The sequence below is a fragment of the Diospyros lotus genome, chromosome 13, assembly GCF_014633365.1.
Source record: "Diospyros lotus cultivar Yz01 chromosome 13, ASM1463336v1, whole genome shotgun sequence".
Lineage (NCBI taxonomy): Eukaryota > Viridiplantae > Streptophyta > Magnoliopsida > Ericales > Ebenaceae > Diospyros > Diospyros lotus.
In genome coordinates, this window is record NC_068350.1 from 34,818,797 (window position 1) to 34,837,588 (window position 18,792).

The window sequence follows — 18,792 nt, forward strand, 5'->3', positions numbered from 1 at the left end:
CCTTTCATCGATTATATAGCGGCTACAGTCAAGGCTCTTTGGGATCAATGCGTGCTTGCCCTCAACTACTGAACCATGCCTGTGAGGGCATATTTAATACCCTTCTCATATCACGGTTAAAGGTAGGATAATAGCATGATGTTTAAACAAGAAATAATATTAAAAGTGTATTCTCAAATTATGTGCAAGAAATTAAGAGTAAGATAATAATTTTCAATCTCACTAAATTATTTGAATTGATAAAATAAAATACCTATTTTAACTCTAATTTGACCTAAAAAAAAGAGTAAAATGACTATTTTAGCCACTCAATCACATGAGATTGAATCTTCTCAAACTCTTGGAAGCATATACTTATAAGGTAAAGTTGAGCTTTGTCGTCCTCATGACATAAGTTAAATGGTTGGGTCATAATAAGTTGAGATTCATATTAGTAGGTCATAAGTTCGACTCTTTACCTTGTACAATGAGATAAAGTCTCTACTTATGATTTATCTCTTATGTCAAAATCAAGATCACATACGACAAGAGACTGACAAAGAAGATAATCCCAAATTGAGTCCTGTAGAGTTATAACTCCTTATTATGTTATCATTGACTATGTGACAAATTTCACATTGGATGAGGCTTTCCTTTTCTTCGTAGAAGGCTAGGAATGGATAAAAACATCTTATCAATATTCCACATTGATAATTCAACCGAATTGACAGCTTGAATAGGTGAAAACCCCTTTGGGTTAACAGTCATGGTTGAAAATTTAAATTGAATTATCATTATTCTATAATATTATATCCTTATTATACCTTAGTCACTCTCATATTTTATTAGAATCTCATTAATAACGTCACTAGTTCTCTTATCAATCTTTCTTACAAGAGAGTGCCCCTTTTTTAGTTTTATAGGTTTCACTTCTTAATTTTGTCTAGCATGAAAAGGAGTTGCCAGATTGAAGATGATCGAGTAAAGAACATAGTCATCTAGGTGAGATTTGACTCAAAATGTTTGGGACTCTTCTTTTCGTATTTTAGTTTTTAATTTTTAGTTTTAAATTTATTTTCAGTTTTATATTTTAAGTGTCTATTTTGAAATTGTTGAAAATGCATTATTTTTGTTTATAACATTTTTCGCATTTTTTGAAATTTTGAACGTGTGTGATAAAAATAGTCAAAATATTTTTTTATTGTTTTGAAATTTCTTTACAATTTTTTCTTCTTATTTTTGATAATATATTTTTAAAAATATGAAAGTAAACTCGTTTTCACTGTTTTGAAAAACTAAAAGCAATATGAAAATAACAAAAAATCAGGACCTTTGCTTTTAAGATTTCTTAATTTGTATTAAGCTTAAATAGTACTTATTGAGCGTTGAGGACATTATCCGCAAAGTTGCGAAAGAAAAATTAAAATCTAGAGCGATACTCATGTTATGTAGGTATGAAAAAATAGAAAATGGTTCAATTGGTGGCATTTGATAATTGTAATTTATAGGCAAAATTTAAATAAAATAATTCTTGTAAAATTATTTAAGAAATTAGTTATTATTTACAGATCATTAGTTTAATTCTTGTTAATGTAATTAATTTTTATTTTTTAAGTAAGATATATAAAAGTTATTTAAAAAAAAAACACTTTATTAACATAATTTCATAAGACTAAAATATGGTATTTGCTTATGTAATAATATTAATTAATAATTAATATTAATCAAAATGAACTAATAGTTAGACTTGGTAGAGCCCATAAAGGGCCCAAGGGACTAGCTGTAGCTACTTTGTATCAGATCGATTTTGGGTTGGGCCTGTCTTTGCACGTTGGGTTTCAAAAATTGAGAAAAATAAATTAAAAAATCAACGGCAAAATCCTATAAAAATCAAAATTACCAAATAATATTTTCAGTTTTTATTCTTACCTATAAATAAAAACTAAACACAAAAAGAAAAAAGAAAAATCAAACCTAAAGACATCAAAATAGAAAATCTCTATTTTTTTTAAAAAAAAAAATGTAGGCATATTATGTCGAGCTCATTGGGAGAAGGTATTTTTAAAATATTCATTAAAAATAGTTAATTAATGCATAAATATGGCCTAGTGCCACTTTTACTCTATGAGTGAAATGTAATTTTTGTTAAGGGAGAGAAAAAATTCAATTTATTCAAATTAAATTGGTCAAAATAGTCGGTTCCGTTCGATTTTGTTATTGCATTGATTCGGTTCAAATAATTTTTCTCAAAAGTTTAATTTTTTATTTTAGATTTTATTTTTTTGTTGGAATAACTGAACCAATCGAACTTTAAAACGATATTATTTTGATGTTTATAAAATGACGTTATTTTCTTCGATTTTATATACTTTCTATCAGTTACTTCGATTTTCTTACACTTCTTCGATTTAATCGATTCAGTTCAGTTTATATAATTTGGGTTCAGCGTTTTCGATTATCGGTTAATTCGATTTTTCATATTAATCGATCAATTTGGCTTAATCAATTAGTGAATTTCGATTAGTTTAGTAATCGAATCAACCGTTTGCACACCTTTAATTTCTACTATGTTTTATTTATTTACTTTTTAGATAATTTTTGCAACATTTTTTTTATAGAAATACATGATTAACTATAGTCTGGGTAGGTATAGCAAATTGGTAAAATGAGAGAATATGATCAAGGGACAACTCTCTCATTTTTATGATCATATATTTATTTTTGTCTTTGTCCTCATAACTATTTTTTAGGATACTTTATTTAACCCTCTATTCCTATATTCATAGAATAATAGATACATGTATACTCTATAAATTTTATGATAATAGATACTTGGATATAATATAATAAATGTATCTTTTATCCTAAACATTCATATTTAAATATATTAATATTTTTATTAGAGGTTAAATTGTACTTGCACCTTTTTATGGTTTAGGCCATTTGTAATTAGGTGGATTAAAAATGGCGTTGTAATTGTAGGATTGTGGTTCATTTTTTTTTTTTTTTCTTTTTTAAGAGATACCTTGTTACCACGATGTTAAAGAAAAGTTTCGATAAATTGCACTTAAGGTCACTTATGTCTGAACCATTTGTAACCAGACTCAGACCTCTTGTAGTTTAATTGTAATTTAAAATTAGTTTTAATGGGTATTGTACTTTTATTTTCTTGTAGAGACTTCTTTTATATTAACATTACTAACAAAGTATAGGAATGTAATTTTTTTTCTTTACATTTTCACCATCGTTGCATCTAAAAGTGGACTAGAGAAAGGTTATGAAGAGAAAGAGGAAGAGAGAAAAATTATGTATATATATATGTATATTAGTAGAGAGAAAATAAGTCTCAAATGCAACACTTTACACATATTTACAAACAAAAAGTTCAATTTCAAATTTTGTTTAGATTTTTTTTCCGTTAACAAAAACCTGTCAACCTTAATTTATTGATTATGATATTTTCTCTTTAGGAAGACGAGTCTCTTTCATGTCTCTTTTTCTCCTTTTTAATGTCAAATTCTAGATATAGGGTATTCATGTAATTTCTGAAAAAACTATTGGAGCCTTGGTGTAATTCATTGTAAATTATTGGGGGTTTTAGCATAATTCTTAAAAAAATTAAGGCTCAAGCGAAAACTTAAGTTGTAATGGGTTTTGGTATAATTTACACGAGTTATGGTGTGATATATCAAAAGCTAGGGAACAGAGGCTTAAACTAATATTATGATGAGGTTTTTAGGATCTAAAGTTTAGTGGGGACTAAAAATATATATAAAAAAAAAGGAATGGGAGAAAAAATTGAGAAAAGGCAAAAATGAAAGACAATAAAAAACTTATCCGGGGCCACATAAATCCATCATGACTATGGTTGTGATGCCTATGCAAGGAAGATATAGAAAATAAAAGGAGAAAAAGTTTCGACGTGCCTACTAAGAGGCTGTTTGGCTTATCGTTTTTTTGAATAGTTTTTAAGTGATTTAGTTTTTAACTTAAAAGTTAGATAGTGTTTAAGTTGATAATGTGTTTAGATAGATGTGCTTTTAAGCTGTCAATTATTAGTTATGTGTTTGTTTTATAAAAGCTAATAAGCTATTAGAACTTGATAAAAAGACTAAAATAGACATGATATGAATAATATAATTAAAAAACATAAAAATACTATTTTTATCAAATAAATTATAAATTAGTTTCTAATTAATAGAATACTTTCAATTACAAGTTAATAAATTATATATAATTATCAAAAAAATATTAATACAATACAATTATATAATTATATAATTATCAAAGAAATTATATACAATTACAAGTTTATTCACAGCATATTTTTTATATGTAAATAAAAAATATATACAACTGATGAAATTAGTTATATATAAAAAATATATACATATAAATACAGGAAAAGGAAAATAATACATAAAACTGATAAGAAGAAGAATGAGGTCGCAAGATATACCAGAGGGGACGGACGGATCTAGAAGAAGGAGGTTGCTGGAAGAAGGAGGTCGTTGGAAATAACGGCGACGGGCGGCTTGTGGCGACGAATCTAGACTGGTGATGGCGCGACCCAGATCTGGAACGAGGTTGCTTGCAGCGACTTGCTAGACGATGACGATAGTGGTATGAAGGAGGGGCGACGACGGTAATGGTAGTGCAGAGGTACTGGAGAAGATGATGGGTATTTTGGTATTTTTGTTGGTCAACTTACCAGCGTTTTCTGGAAAAGCTGGGGGTACCAGCTTTTCCTAAACATTGCTATAGCAGCTTTTCAGTAGGGTAGTGTATAAGTTGAAATGCTCAGCCAAACACTTAACCATCAAACGCATGGCAGCGGATCAGCTCTTGTAATGGCTTATACGCGGTCAAATCGCTAAGCCAAATAGCCTCTAAGTTGTTCCATTTGTCGATGAAGAAAAAGCTAGAGAAAGAGACAGAGTAGGGTTGGGGAGAAATGAGAGAAAGAGAGATATAAATGCGTTTAAGTGCATAGGTAAAATGGTCAATTATTGTGTTCTGTTAAGAATATGGGAAGTGAGTGTTATTTTTAAAAATATCAATCTTGTTGATGTAATTTAAATAAATCTCTATGGTGATGTGTGAAATTGATCTTAAAAATAAAAGTTGAATATGGTGTAAAATATATTAATTTAAGAGTGAATACTGATTTAAATAATAGACAATAGATAAATATTAATCTATAGATCGGGAATAAAGATGTTAACAAATTGAATTGTACACAATCGCCTTGATTCGATCACTAGAGATAATAACTTTAGAGATTTTGCAATACTAATTTTGATAATAACATACTATTTTACAATTTTGTAGTTATTATGTAGGTAAAAAATAAATTAATTTTAGATGTACAAAATATATTTATTTTAATTTTAAGGTCAAAGTTATTTTAAAGTTATAAAATATATCTTAGTTTAAAATAATAAAAAGAAACGTATAAGCCATTAAATTGGCTTGACTCATCAACAACAAGTTGGTATGAGTTGAGTTAAACCAACTCGTTTGACATATCTAATAAATAAAGAATAAAGTGATTATGGTTATTAAACATTAATATATGTGAAACATCGAATGAAATTGAAAAATGAAAATAAAAACGTAAAATGAACACAAATTTTTTACGTGTTCAAAATTCCAAATATTTTTTAAAAATAAAAAATGGTATCTTTTTTATTTTAAAAATTCATATGAACACACAATATAATTATTATGATAATATATATATATATATTAGAGGTATTTGTATTCAGTGTCATCTTAAGTGTATTTGTGATCCTCGACACGAGATAATTTAGTGGTCCTTCAATAAGATTTGAAAACAGAAGACTTGAATAAATAAAAAATATGAAGAATTTATAACCAGGTCCTTCAAATTAAAAATTCATTGACTTATTTTTTTTTTCTTTAATGCTCAGGTCAGTGCAAATTCTTCGGATGAAATTTTCATAGTTCAAAAGATTATTTCATCAAATTGTCTTTTAAAATAATGTCATTTTTTATCTTTTTTTTGGTTACATTATTAATTTATACCATATTATTCATTGTCTAATATGAAAAAATAATTCGTGAACTTAGGAAGTTAAAGGGCCTTCTCGTTCAAATGAAATAACAAAATAAATAAAACATAAATTCAAAAAAAATCATCGTAAAATAAAATTAGTAATTTTGTATCTTAAAATATAATAAAAAAATTAATTACTTATTAATTTTGGGCCCCACCTTGGGCCCTAGGACCTGTTTGTATTGTCAATTTTCAAAGAAAAACATAAATATTAGAGAAGATAAGGTGAACAGAAATGTAGGCGCAAGCGAGGCCTAGCTTTTGCATTTAGGCCCATAGATTTGCTCTTGCTGTGCTTTCAAAAACCAACTGCGGGCCAGCTCTGGCCCATTTCTGAAAAAATAGTGGGCCAGATATCAAATTTTTTGTGGGCCTGCCCATTTCTGAAAGAAAGTGCTGATATCAACAAAGACAGTTTCTTTTTTTTTCCCTTTCTAAGTGAAGAGGATCGGACCCACCAAGATATAATAATATAACGAGTTCTTCTACAGGGCTAGACAATTTGATAGACAGACTTATAGAATGGGAGTTAAAAAATTAAAATGCCCTCATCCGCATTACATTGAAAAAAGTGCAATACAATGTGAGCGAGAATATTTTAATTTTTTAGCCCTCATTCTGTAAGTTTGTCCGTCAACCTGTCTGATTCTAATGAATTTTCCTAATATAACATGGAAATGAGACATTATAAATAAATATACCATTTTCAAATTAATGATAGAATAAGTTAACAATATATATATTATAAAATAGTATAAAAATAGTTATAAAGCATTTCCTAATATTAATAATAGATATTAATATTAAGCTTAAGAAATTAATATACAGATTTATATTATCAATAATAAAATTTTGCTAATTAGTTTTAATCTTGTTAAAATATATTTAATGTACTTCATTTTTAACACAAAACACTTTTATTGATTGATAATAAATAGAGTAATGTTAAGAGTAATAATTGATGACACCATTATCAATTATGTGTCGCGTTTTCATTGGAGGAAATAGCCACTTGTTAGTAAAACTCTTGATAATAATCATGTATTTTTTTTTATTAAACACGTATTTTCACTGAGCATTTTCTTAGGCAATGTTTGTTGAAATGAGTAAAATAAAGTTAGAATGTTTTTTGACCAAAATATGGAACGATAAAAATAATGTTGAAAAATATTGCAAAATTTTTATTAAATTGTTTATTAAATTTTTTGAAATGCATTAGGAGACATATAAATTATTTTTTCTTATCTATAAAATCTAAGATAAATTTATTTAGAGAGAGGGAGAGATAAATTTATATGAATAATTTCAAATAAGAAGTCATGTGACTTCTTGTTTCAAGGGTTGTAAGATAGATTTAATAAATATAATAAAAAATACTTTTATCTGGAATGCTTTCTATATCTTACTTTTTTTTTACTAGTTTATATCTTGATTAACAAAAACTACTTTAATATAAAGTATCATGTGTGGTAATTGTCATTTATGTTGCACAAAAACGAAAATAGGAAATAAATACGATACGAAAGGAAAACTGAAAAATAGTATTTTTTCTTGAAAAAGTAAGAAATAGGAATGTTGGAAAAATGCATAAATAAAAAAATATAGATGTCTTTTTGTGAATATAATTTTGGGTAAATTATATAAAACCCCCTTACACTTAGGGCCATGTGCAACTTACCCCTCTATACTTTCAATTGTATCAAAAAAATCCCTTACACTTTCAAAACGTTGTAATCAGTCATAATCTATTATTATTTTACATGATTTTGTGCAATCTATTGGTTGATTAACGCAAAATTATGTATTTTTTTGATATATTAAAATTATCTATGTAGAATTATGTATTTTGTATATAGATTATTGTATAAAATCATATAAAATAACAATAGATTGTAGCTGATTGTAACATTTTGAAAGTATAAGGGAGTTTTTTGATGCAATCAAAAGCACAGGAGGTAAGTTATACATGACTCTAAGTGCAGGGGGTTTCATATAATTTACCCTATAATTTGATTAATACAAAATTATGTATTTTTTTGATATATTAAAATTATCTATGTAGAATTATGTATTTTGTATGTAGATTATTGTACAAAATCATGTAAAATAACAATAGATTGTAGTGATTGTAACATTTTGAAAGTATAAGGGAGTTTTTTGATGCAATCAAAAGCATATAAAGTAAGTTGTACATGACTCTAAGTGTAGGGGGTTTCATATAATTTACCCTATAATTTTTAATATAAAAATAATTATTCAATAAAAAATAATTATAAATTCCATGACCCACTCAAATAAATATGAATATAAATTCTATCATTCATGAACTATGACTTACTAATTAGAAATAAATAATAAATTCAACATTATAAAATAGTCTCAAAATATTTTTAAAATTATAGAAATAGCTTAAAAATATTTTTTTAATATTTTTTAACATTTTAACACAAAAAATATTTTGAAAATGTTGAAAACAATACTCTCCACACGATACTTTATGATAAATTGTCATTTGTTTGAATTTTTCGAACAACAACAATAATAATATATTTAATCTTTATCCCATTATATGAGGTAAGTTACATAAATTCTAGACTTTTATATTTAAAATTTTTGAATATTTAATATATATTTTTAATTCTATTTTAAGTCAAATTAAATCTCTAATTAAGGCTTCATTTTATAGTGAACTTTTACCGTTGGCAGTCATGAAAAAACTCTAAATATTTGATATTTTTTAGAAGTTATTTTTTAATGAGAAGTTTAGTCCATTTATTAGACTTTTAACAGTTTTTTTTAATTAAATTTAAAATAAAAAAACATATTATACATACGAAAAGAAAGAAATATTGCAGAGACGAGTAGACATCGTAGGAAGGGGAAAGCTCTATCAGTGTCCAGAATTGTGATATGGACTGTGATGATAAACTATCATAGATATATATATTATACTCTCCTGAAAAGAGAGGACAAAGGAGCGCAGAATCAGGATGATGATGAGACAGGAGGGCGGCAAAAAGCAATAATGAGGAGTAATGATTATTGAAGCAGCGAGGAGAGAGAAACCGACCGACAGGCAGCGGCGGAGGGAACAATTCGATCAGTCGAATAGGCCTTTTCAGTCTCCGGCGTGACTGCCTTTCCTTCACTCTATCGGCGACCGCAATCATTCACGCATTGAACCTCTGTCCAGTCTTCTTCTCTTTGCCTTGCTTTTCACACGCCTCTCTCACTGACTCCTCTGCGATGGAATCGATGCGGCTGTCGGATTTAATCAGAAGAAGACTCCACGCCGGTGGTGGTGCTCTCGCTCTCAATCCATATCTCGAAGCACCACGCCGCGCCAGACGAAACGATTCTTCTGCAATCTGCATCATATCATATAATTTATAAAACCAAATTGCATCCCCTACATGACATAAGCAAGAGGAATAAAATGCCATCAGCAAAGAGGGCAAATCTATACATATTTTGCGAAATCTGGTCCCAACCTCTTATACTTACATTCATGGTAATATAAAATATTAATAAAAAATGTTCAAATAATATTTTTATATATTATATTATAAGAATAACACTAACTATTCATTATTTATACTTTATGTTATATCTATTATCAATTAATAAACATATTTTATATTTAAAACAAATATATAATAAATAAATAAATATATATATTATTGTCAAAAATACAACAATAAAAAAATTTTTAAAGTGAGAAAATATGTCATCGGAAATCAAGTAAAATATTAGTCTCTAAAAGTACAACCACTGAAAGAGTTCTCTAAAAAAACAAGCTTCTCGAAAGAAGAAAGCTATAGAAAAGCTAAGAAAGTCTTGCGGATAAGGCTTTTCGGAAATGAAGCATCTATTGAAAGGAGCTAAATCTCTCGAAGAGGCAACGTCTCTCGAAAAGGTACGATTAGCCTAGTGTCCGAATTCGGTAAACAGTTCTTGGAGGGGGTTTGAAACACCTCTCGAAGAAAAATCAATTGGCTTTTGAAAATAGAATGAATCTCTTTCGAGAAGGTGCTTCAAGGGCCTTGGAGAGAACAAGGGTTCCCTCGGAGGGATAATGATGACCTGCGCTCAGCTTTTGGAAGAACTATAGCACGAGACAATTATTAAAAGGCTTGCAGGAATAATCTCCCGCAAAGACCCTCTGACGGTCAAGTTAGTATAGGAAAAAAGAAAAGCTTGCGAAAAAAAATGTAAATGACTTTGGAAATGAAAGTTTGAGAGAATCAAAATTCGATTACTAGATGTTTAGATCATGCCAATTATGTTGTGTCTTGCTTTTTATAACAATCCAAGTCTCAATGATTGATTGTGACACGTGTGCAACGCCTCATTGGCCTCTCGAAAAGACTTCCCAAGAGAGCAATTCCACAATTGTGGAAAAACCTCTATCCGTTTTTTTGAGAGAGAGAAGCCTCTTAGAGAGGCTTTCCAAAAGAGCATATCGAGAGCTGTTGAAAGGTCCTTTAAGAGCTCTTTATCCAAGATAACTCTCTTGAAGAAAAAGAAGGGTGTGATAATATATATATATATAATTAATATGTTTTTATTCATCTATTGTTTTTGAGTGACATTTGTTAAAATGAATAAGATAAAGTTTTATCAAGATAAGTTTGAAATGCTTTCTAAACTAAAATATGGAATGATCAAGATGAGTTTGAGAAATATTTTAAGATTTTTATTAAATTTTTTAAAATGTATTGAATGACATATGCATCATTTTTTCGTATTTGTAAGATTCAAGATATGCTTATCTTGAGAGGAAAAGATAAACATATCTAAAAAATATTAAATAAAAAGTCACATAACTTTTTTATCAAGGATCGTCAAATAAGTTTAATAAACACATTAAAAATAACAAAAATCTGAAATATTTTTTATATTTTATCTTTTTTACTTTATATCTTAGTTAATAAATATTATCTTAAAGTAATAGTTAACGTAACTCATATTAACACTTATTTATTAATTTATATTGATATAATAAGATGTATTTATTGCATCTACATGGGCTAGGGAATAATGTGTGTACACCGTATCGAGCAACATAACAATTGTTCGACGTAATATAATAATTCTATTGCATCTTAACTATTATTTTTAAATTTAAAGTTGAGAATTAAATTCCTCCCCAACCAACCCTTTTATATAATATTTAATTAATTACATTTATACCCTATATATATATATATAATATATTCTTTCTAAGTTAGCAAGGGGATTATTATGCTTCATGCACTCATTGTGTTTGTGCTTGCAGTGGATGAATCAAAAGTAGTTTTGTGGTTGCGTAGCACAGCGACATGCCACAGTTGCTCGCTCCCCTAAGGAGCTGTGCCAGACTTTATTATATATGTAACCTCGGCAACACCACATTCGACACTCCCCACTCCCCCCCCCCCCCCCCCCCCCCCCCCCCAAGAGAGAATCTTTTGAGGACAGCTTTTATTAGAGAGAGAATGGAATTGTTCCAAATTAGAGGAGGGTACGACAAATAATTTTTATAAATTGATGTAATATATATAAATTTAAAATAATTTTATTTATAATAGTAATAGTTTTATTTAAAATTAATAATAATTTATTATAATAAGTACATTTATTGTTAGTTTTATGTAAAATTATTATGAATTTATGTACCTTCAGGTTAATTTATAAAAATATTTATATTATATTAAAAAATAAAATTATTTTTTTAAATTATTAATTAAAAACTATTCTTCTTATAATTTTAGAAACAATAATATTAATTAAGTTGTTCGAGCATTTTGTTTGACTCTTTTACTGTAAATATCTTCCATTTCATTTTTCTTTCACCAAGCTTATAGGTGATTCTTCATATATATATATATATATATATTATTAATTAAAATAAATTAAAAAAATATTTTCATCCACTTATCAATCATCAAACTAAATTATATTCAAGTACTTTAACACTGTCTCAAATAAGCCACGAAAAATTTCTTACCTTTCACTACTTCAACAGTGCAACATTTCGCTCTTCATCTAATAAGAGGAGATGGCAGTTGGACACTTGAGTGAGGGAGGAAGAGTTTTTAAATTTATGAGCCGCCAAAAAATCAAAGATTTATGGACCTTAAGGCAACTGCCCCATGGGTCTCATTAAAAGTCTGACCCTCCTTATACATTAGTTAGCTAAGATTAAGGGCGGTAAAATAGGTTGGTAAATCATAATTGTGTGAAGATACAAGTATAATACAATTATGACAAACATAAACACGACACGATTAATTAATTGTATCAAAACCCTCAACTCTAACACGAACATGTTTATTAAACAAATTATACGACACGACATGTGTAACCCGTTTAATAAACAAGTTAAACATATCACATACGACACGACACGACACGATAATCCACTTATTAAATAGACACAACACGACACATTAACACGAATAAAAACCTATTAACACGAATAAAACACGTTTAACTTGATAAAATAGAAATATTCTCAACAATCAACACATAATGAAAGTCATCTAACATGCAAAATAAAATACAGTCATCCAAGAAAAAAATAAAATACAATTATTCCAACAATTTATATATTAGATCTATTAATTATAAATATTAAATTATAATCATAAAATTTTTGAATACATAATAGTTTTTTTAAAATTATAATTATTTTTAATTTATTTTTATAAATTGGTCTTAAACGTATCATTTCGTGTATAGTCGAGTTAACATGTTTAAATCAATTTACTAACCATTTTAATTAAATGTGTCATTTTATATATAATCGTGTTAACGTGTTTGGGTCAACCCGTTAATGCGTTTAATTAACGGGTTATTACGTGTCTAAACAGATTAGACGGGTTGATCCGCATATGACATGAAAATAACTGTCATAAACGAGTTGACCCATTTATGATCCAAATCTGATTAGTCCTAACTCTAACTCACTTAACTTAGTGTTGTTTCTTGTCACATAATCGGGTCATGTCAAAAATTATGAGCCCTAACTAGGATCCATTAAGAGCTTTTACATTAACATTGTAAGTGTATATTCTCACAATTTCTTCATTAACAACATAAGTGTGATCGTCTCACACCCTCTAGGTAAGTTTGTGACAAATCATGATCTTTAAGTTAACATTTAAAGTTTACAAAATCCATATTTTTATTCATTTTGCTACCAAGGAAAATAACCAATTAATGTTCATATAATTAAATTAGCTAACAATAACTAAAAACTAAATTAGTCTAACTGAGTCCATTTCTGATTTTTCTGGTCTGAGTGCTAACCCTAATTAATACTACTCACCTAAAAAATATTTAAAAAATTGATGAATTTAAAGTTCAGTGAAAATTATCACATATAACAAATTAATATTCAAAATAAAGTTTTCATACATATAATAAATTATCATTAAATTTCGAAGATTCACCAACATAAATTCATGATTTAATTTGTTCTTATTCTAACTACCATAACAAATTAAACATAAAATAGCACATGATTTAGCTATCAATTTCTCATTGTATAAAGAAATAGTCACCTCAACAAAAAAATTCGAAGGCAATATAGCATGGATTCATCATTGTAAGAAGGACCGGTGTTCGTTCTCCTTCTAACTAATAACTATTTAATATAAGGTGTGTTTAATTGCACATATTTACTATAAAAAATGTCTAATCATGTATAATTATTATACATATTTTCTATGAAAACAATCAAACACCCTTAATTTTTCTATAAAAAATGTGTATGATACAAACATTTAAAGTTTTTTTCTATGGAATTCATTTTTCAAGGGGTAGGATGATTTTTATTTTCTAAGCAATGATTGTAGCATACACATATTTTCTATAGAAAAGTTAAGGGTGTTTGATTGCTTTTATAAAAAATATGTGTAATAATTATACATTTTTTATGATAAATATGTGCAATCAAACACAATCTTAGTTCCTTAAGTCCAACATTTGTTAACCCAATATTCTTCCATAATCTAGTTAGTACCCTTAATTAGGGTAATCCATTATATTTTTCTTGGATCTAGTTCCTAGAGTCTACCAATGTCCAAGTTCACAATATTACGTGACCATTCAAAAAATCATTGTATCTTGTTTCTCAAAATGGTCACCAATCTTTTTATATCTTTCAAAATTATTCCACAATTCCACATTCTCGATTTAATTTCAAATCAACAATTCGTTCATATTCGTAAGTCGAGTAACATGATTGAGAATTTATATCATGTCAAAATAATTTTCAAAGCATGCATGGGAACAAAATTCAAAATGTAATATAGCATAAATAATAATTTAAACTTGATTTTCCTTTGCAAAGAAATTCTCAAAATATAATTCTTATCAATATATATCCTTAACCTGAGCAGTTCTGCAAAACATTTCCACATCATTTAAAATCCCCAAAATACAGTCTAATGGTCTTTCTATGCCTTTTCTTTTAAAAGATCTAGGGTCTTGTAAGTGGTCTTGTTGTCACATTTTTTAAACTACAGGGGTCTTTTGTATTTTTCCATAATTACAGGGTCTTTCTGTGATTTCTGGAATTGCAGAGACATATTTCTAAATTTTATAAATTTACTAGTCTTTCTTACAATTTTGTTAACTGCAGGGCTTTTTCTGTGATTTCTTGAAACTATAGGCCATTTCTGTAGTTTCTTAAAGTCTATCAACCTTATGTAATTTCCAGAAACTGAGGGCTTAAACACAGTTAAAAGAACCGAAATCAGTTGAATCAACCCTATTCGGATCTGAGGTCAAAGACATGGGCATGGCCTTCACAATAATGTAAGTAACCCATACGTACCTAAAACGACGTCAAAATTATCTATTGGCACCAACCATTAAGAATTCAATGTTTCCAAACCATGACACAACTTGTGTTTTCTTCCCAGATGCTGTTTGTGAAGGGTGTTGTAAATAAAGTGATATTTCAAATGGTTTACGCTGTCTTCAATCTCACATTAGTTGGATAGAAACCTTTCATTTTTTTCTTTTTTTCTTTTTTTATACTCATTGTGTTTACATAATAAACTTATAAAAGTTGCGAGACAATTGGGTTTCGTGCACATGAGATTGGGCCAACCTAAGACAAAATCAAGGATTTGTCCTCCGTCACACGAGCTAAAGAAGACATTGCAACCTTTTGTTAGCTTTATCCTCTAAAAGATACTCAAGAGGATAAGGTTTAAACCAATATTCATTATTGAAAAAAGAATAGGTATTCAGTTGAACAATTCTTCTCTTTATCTTCACATTCTGCTTATCTTTAATGTGTTTGAATCAGTCTTTCCCACTTGTTGATTTCCTCTCATCGTTAACATTGTTTGCCTATAAATGCATCATCTTCCTACACTTATGAATCATGAAATCGATTAGCCATTGGTTCATTCCTATTGCCACTATTCTGCCATTATTTTGCTAGGTTCGTCCACTGTTTCTTGTTGCCCATTTCATCCAAAGAATTGTGAGTGCACACGAGTTTTGGAAGACATTGTTATATCCTATGAGATAGCCAACTTAGCCTTTGCACCATTTTTGAAAGGAGGAAATTATCATTAACCTCGGTGACGATTGTCGCGCCTCAAACTTAGTGCATTTACTGTTCACCCTTGCCTTCTTTTACTATAAAAGGTTTGCTAGTTTGCAGGGTTGACTTAAGAGTTGGTGGAGCCTTAGGCGACCAACGACCACGAGTCTTCCATCTCTTGCTCTTGATCTCCTTCCTTTCGTCGTCCTGCATGTTATGATTGTTGGTGATTGCGTCTCTTAGTCTCTTGGCTCCCGATAAGATTTGTCATCTATTCCCATCAACGTCTTTTTGTTGGTCCCCTGTAGCGTCTCTTTCTCTCTTCTTTGATGTCTTTTGCCTGTTTCTTCTAGTGTTCTCATTTTTTTGAGGTTACTCTATTTTGGGAGCTCTAGGCATAACCCTTAGTAGCTTATGTCTTGAGCTGACCCTGCTATTTTGTTTACTATCTTCAGCGACCTACCTTCCTTGAAGTACTCTATTCCCAAAATAATGGCTTTCTCAGTAAGATAGGAAGTTGTGGATGACCCCTATGTCTAGCAATGGCTTGGTATGCTTCCCAAATAGTAACAGTTCAATGTACATAAATCGCATTTTCACTAGGCCTAACAGCTGAAATGAGGTTGAAATTTAGCATTGAGAATTCCAAGTTTCCAAACCACAATCCAACTTTTGTTTTCTGCCCGCATTCATGCTATGCCTACCAGCGGCATTGCTGTTTTGTTCATTATCTTAAGTGACCTACCTTAAGAGTACTCTATTCCCAACATAATGGCTTTCTCAGTACAGAGGAAGTTGTGGATGGCCCCTACGTCTAGGAGTGCCTTAGGGTACTTCCCAACTAGCTAGTAACAGTTTAGGTTACATAAATTGCGTTCTCGCTAGCCTTGACAATTCATGCAAGGATGAAATTTAGCAATTGTAACGTCCCAATGCGTGTTTGAGGCTCCTCTTCCACTTTGGCTTCGTCGCGGTGCCTTTCGTCCACTATGGCATTAAGGTATTTCATCATAGGGCAATCTCTAACCCCCATGATTTCCCCTAGATAAGAAGCACCTAGTGCCACATACACTTGGGTTCACTTGGTTGGTCGCTTTATCCTTTGTAGCAATCATCATTAATTTTTCCTTTATGGTATTATGCTTAATGTTAGCTGTACTTGGCTCATCATTGCGTTTCCTGGAATCCTGTTCATGGTTCCTACTTCCCCCACCTAGCTTTTGTCGTCCATCTTCGAAAGGTTTCCATGGGTTGGGAGTAAGTAATCCACCAACAACTTGGTAATGGCTACAGTGACGGTCAAATCCTGAACCCTCAGTCGTTGCAGCTTTTATTATGCCATGACTATAACATGTCGATGAGGGTAATAGCAACTTTGACTGGGCCATGCCAAGCCAGCTAAAGCCTTAGAAAGGTGAACTCCCGAGTGTGTAGTGTACATCTTGGTGCTTATATATCTTTTCATTGGTTTGTTAAGCAGAAGGTTTCATCCTTCAGATAAAAGGCTTGCTTGAGCCTTCTTTTGAATGTCTCCCAATATTTGCTGTTGCAACTTGTACCTAAGCGTGATCACCAACGTTGGCACCTTGGTAGGATTGCTCCATCCCCCACAAAAAGTTGCCTGTCTCCTTGGTAGTCCAAGTGCTTCCAAATGCCTCGGGCTTAGGGATGCCACGTGTCCAAACACATCCTCCAATCTAACCACATCTCCTCTAAGTGGCTTCGAGCTCTGACTAATTCCTTGAACAGTCAACAGTACTTCCCCCTGTTCCTTCATTCCGTGCTTAAGAAGTCAAAGATGTTCTCTAACATCTTTTATATCAAATTATTATGTTATATGCATATGATAACATAATTTTTGCTTGATACTAATAAAATTTAAGAGAGAGTATGGATCTCAACCCTTTTTGTATGTCCGTGTCGAGTTTTCCCGACACCGACAGAAAAACATTTCAGATCTTTATAACCAATTTCAATCACAAGAATAGAGCTTCCATGGCCTACAGCTTGAGACTTGTCCTTGCCCTTCTTTGAGTAGGTATGGCCATCCCATCCATCCCTGAACTTCCATGGCCTACAGCTTGAGACTTGTCCTTGCCCTTCTTTGAGTAAGTATGGCCATCCCATCCATCGCTTTAGAGGTACACTTGATCTTCAGTGATGGTAGGATCCTCTCATCCCCTCTACCAAGGCTTCCCCTCATAGCTTACATAGCTTTCCTCAAAGCGAACGCGTAACTCTTGACCAGGGTTTAATACCATTTATTAGGATTTTAGATGTTGATACTCTTAATTATATTAAAATAAAAAAAATTATACGTTAAAATTTTAACTTTTGTATAAAACAAAAATTAAACTCATAACTTATCGAATTAATACTGATATATTACTCATCCGATCGCTCAATTTTACTCATCCAACTCAACAAGACCTAATGGTTGCCCAAGAACAACCCTTAGATTAGATCATGCCCACATTAATGATAAGTTCAATTAGCCACGCTACACCATAATTAAATATTCTGTTAAGGTTTATTAATAAATATCGAATTGTTTTGCTAATTTAAAATTAATTAACTTTTTTTATTATTTGAATTTGATATTGAGCATAAAGACTATATTATCCGTAAATATTAACCATGTATATTCCTCGTGTTTAAAGATAATATAACCTTTATACTTATAAAATATTAATAACAAAAAAAGGTTTGACTAATCTAAGTTAATTAGGATGAGTTAATATACTTATTTAATAAGTCTTAATGAGTATCTTGGAAGGAAAATGCTAGAAAGCCCGACGGGCTTATCAACGGATTTATCGAAAGAGGGCAAAAAGTCAATTTTGCCCCCACGCCTTATTTTCTCCCTCCCCTTCCCATGGATTCCCCCCTGCTCTATGCGTCTCCCCCGCCATGGCCGTCTCCTCGCCTCACCGCCGCACTTCGCTGCCGTCGCCTCGCCTCCGTCGCCTCTCTGCCATGGTCGTCTCGCTCTCGTTAACAATCGTTGCATTGACTGTTGGCGAGGCGTGATAGCGACCATGGTAGGGGAGACGCACAAAGACGAGGGTGCAGTGGCCTGCTTTGCAGATTTGTAAAGTGGGCGAAGACAAAATCATCTTTTTTGCCCCCTTCTGTGAGCCGCTCGGTAGGTCCGTCGGGCCTTGTAAAATGACTCATCTTAGAATCA